We start from the raw sequence: 3,876 nt of genomic DNA on the forward strand, positions 1-3,876 counted from the left end.
GAGGAGTAGGTCCCTTGGGGTTGGCCTTTGGAGTTTATATTTTGTCCCTGGTGAGCAGAGAGCTCAGCTCTTCCTTCTTTTTCTCTCTTTCTGCTTCCTTTCATGTCCTGAGCTGCTTTCCTTTGCCATACCCTACCTTACCTTGGGTTCAGAATTATGGATTTGAACTGAAATCATGGACTGAATCTTTGAAACCTTGAGCCAAAATATACCTTTCCTCCTCTTGTCAATGTTTGCATCATAGTTATATAAAAGCTGAATAAGACATCAGAAAACTATGTGTGTGAACATCTGAATAAATATCAACACAAGTTTATCATTGCCCTAAATGAAAGCCCACTGTGCCATAATAAAAGGAACATAACCAATCATAAAGCAATGAAGACGAAAGGGAGACAGGATTAAAATAAATGAGAGATGTAGATTGAAATCCTCAGATCAAAAATCTTTGCATTATCCATGAATATACTCTCTCTAATACTTATGTCTACTACATTAGGAAATCCTGTAAGATCTACCACCAAAATATTCACCACTTCCATTACTATCATGAACGCTTATGGCCACCATTCATCTCCTACATAGATGATTGTATAATCTATTCCCTCATCTCCCCTGGACCACCATTGTCCATTCTCAGCACATTATCTAGATTACTTCTTTTTATACTTCCCTGTCTTTTAATAAAATCAGTCATGGTTAAATACTCCACTGCCCTCCTGCTTCACTCAGAGAGATCTAGTTTCCACAGTGGTCTATAATGTCTACTGGTCTGGACTCTTGTTCCCATCCTGAACTCATCTAGACATGGGTGCCCCTGCTAAGCCAGTGGGGCCACTGACTGCACTGCTACTTGGTGCACCTAGCTGCACATGGAGCTTCTTCTTCCTGGATCACCCCCACTACAAATTTATGCAACTCAAGTTCTTGCTGTAATTTCCCTTCTGCTTTGACGCTCTCTCTAACACATCTGAAGTGAAATCCATTCCACATAGCTTATTTCAATTCTTTTCTATGTCATCTATTTCCCTACAACTGTGAAGTTACAATAAGTTTACTAGTTATATGTAGTATTTGTCCCTCCTAGTAGAACATAAGCTCCTAAGAGCAGAGATTTTGAACATTTTTTATCTATGTCACTTAAACCTACAATAATAGCTAACTGAGTATGTATTCAGAATAGAGTTATCAGTAAAGTATGTGAAGACCAGTTATCTTTGACTTTCAGAAAAAGAATGGATTATTTTTTAGTATAAGGATGTCCTATGTCATATTTGGAACATACTGTACTTGTATTTTTCTTAAAAAAAAAATCTGTTGTTTATCTGGAATTCCAATTTAATTGGGTGTTATGTAATTTTATTTGCTAAATCTGGCAATCCTAATTCAAAAACATTTGTCAAATGAATGAATAAGAATTTCAAAAGTCGGAAAACAGAGAAAACAATGGAACACAATTTAGCAAGTCACAGAAAATTAAGTATTAAACATGAACAGGACAGGAATGAGAAAGCCAAGAAGAAAGAGGGCTGATTCATGATACAGAATGTGGAAACTCCAAGGAAGCAAAAGCACGAAATACTCCTAAAGTGGAGGCTACAAACGTGCATGGGGTGAGGAGCAGGCACTAAAACCAGGAGGATTAGGCACAAGTCTTTAAAAGACACAGACACCGACCATCTGCCCAGACAGATGACTGCCCAGCTGATGGCCTCCAGCACAGGACTAAAGTCTCTTCTTTTGGAGAAAATGAACAATAAAAGTACAGTAGACAGAAAGTTGAGCAGAAACTTTGATAAAATGTGACAGCAACTTATTATGAAAACTCTTAGTAAAACAGGAGTTGAGAGGACTTCCTTATTGAAAATGGCCATCTAAAATTCCTATAGCAAACAATGCTTACTGGTAAAATACTGAAAATTTACCCCACATTTTGGAAAGAAAACTAAGTTCTTCACTAAGACCACATATATTCACTATCCAGTTAAGTAATGAAAGGCAAAAAGAAGCAAACATGGAAGAATTGGAAAACATAATTATGAATGTAGAAGATCCAAATATGTTTACAAATGAGCCAACAGAAAGAGTAAACAAATCTAACAACATTACCAGATACAAAAATGCATTTATATGTTAGAAAAATAGTTAGAATATATACCTTTAAAGAGATAACATTGGTAAGAATATAAATTAAAGACATGGCAATAAATCTGAAAGACATGTCTGACCTCTGTATAATACTATAAAACATTGCTCAGAGAAATATAAAAGACTTCAATGAGACTTTATGGATTAGAAGGGTCAGTACTGAAAAAGTTTCAATATCCTGCAGTTAGTTTATGAATTCAATAAAATAGTAATACATGTTTCAACTCAAATTGTAAATCTGGTACTAGAATTTACATGATAACACAAAGGGCCTAGAATAATCAAACAAGTCTTAAGGAACAACAAAATTGGAAATCACACACTACCAGATTTCAAGACTGTGAAGTTACAATAAGTAAGACTGTATAATTTTGATGCAAGAACAAATAGACCAATGGAGGATAAGACAGAATCCAGAAAGAGTAGGTTAGATATATGATCTCTTTATTTATGACATTACACAAAATTCAATTCCGTGTGAACATTGGTGATGTATAAATATGAAAGGCAAAGTAATAAATATTCAGGCAGAAAACATGGAAGAATAACTTCATGAATTGAGGAAGGACAGATTTATTAAACAAGACAAAAAAATATATTCACTGTGAAGGAAAATAATGAAAAATTTGACTTATTTAAACTTGAGAAACCACATTCATTAAAATGTATGGGAGGAAAAAAACTAGCAATATTTAAAGTTGTAAGAAACAATGGAGAAGTTTGACCAACTGCAACTTTCCCTCATTGCTGACAAGAATGCAAAGGGTAAACACTTTAAAAAGAAGAATATGTGCACACCCTAGTAACTCCACTCATAACTATATACCAAGTGGAAATGGATGCATATGTTTATAAAGAGACAGGATAAGAATGTTCATAGCAGCGTATTTATTATAACCCCTAATTAGAAACAATTCAATTGTCTATCAATAAATAAATGGGTAAATTGTGGCCTATTCATAGAATATAAATTTAAAAAACTACTAGTACATACAATAACCTGGGTATGTCTCACAAATTTGATGCTGTGCCAAAACAAAATTCATAGACCAAAAGTACATCTTGTATCATTATATTTACATAAAATCCAAAAGCATTTAAAACTATAAAGTCAGAAATCAGCTTAGTGACTATCCTAGTGGAGTTAGGTAATCTAGAGAAAATAAGGAGGTTGCCAGGGCTCTGATAATATTTTTATATTTATTTAGTTATGCACATACATATTTGATTTGTAGCAACACATACAGCTGTACTTCTGTAATTTGCTTATTTTTCTGCATACATATTGTGTTTAAGTAAGCATTTTCCACATGAGAAAAGCACTGCTGAACAAGAAAGGATGGTCTCCAGCATCCAAGAAAGAAGAGGAAGCAGTTAACAGTAAGGATAAATCTCCCTGAGGGCAGTCACTTTCCCAGGATCTAGGAAGGGACTGAGTTTTAGCTTAGATACCTGCAAGGTGATGAGTGAAAATGGAGACCTTGGCTGTGAAGTTGGACCCTTCTTAGCAAGAAACAATAAATGATGTCTAGATAGTATTTCTCTTTTCAAAATGAGAAATGTTAAGAAAACTTCCTAGTCTTATTCTTAGGTACAATAAAGAAAGGTATTCAGAATTGCAAGTTTGGGGTTCACACCTAATATTACCTCTGGGGTCTGAGAAAGCCCAAGAGAAGGAATTAGAGTATTGACTAGATAAATGATATCCCAGGATGCTTGACTAAGGCA

Source organism: Ictidomys tridecemlineatus, chromosome 8 (genome assembly GCF_052094955.1).
Source record: "Ictidomys tridecemlineatus isolate mIctTri1 chromosome 8, mIctTri1.hap1, whole genome shotgun sequence".
In the NCBI taxonomy this organism is placed as follows: domain Eukaryota; kingdom Metazoa; phylum Chordata; class Mammalia; order Rodentia; family Sciuridae; genus Ictidomys; species Ictidomys tridecemlineatus.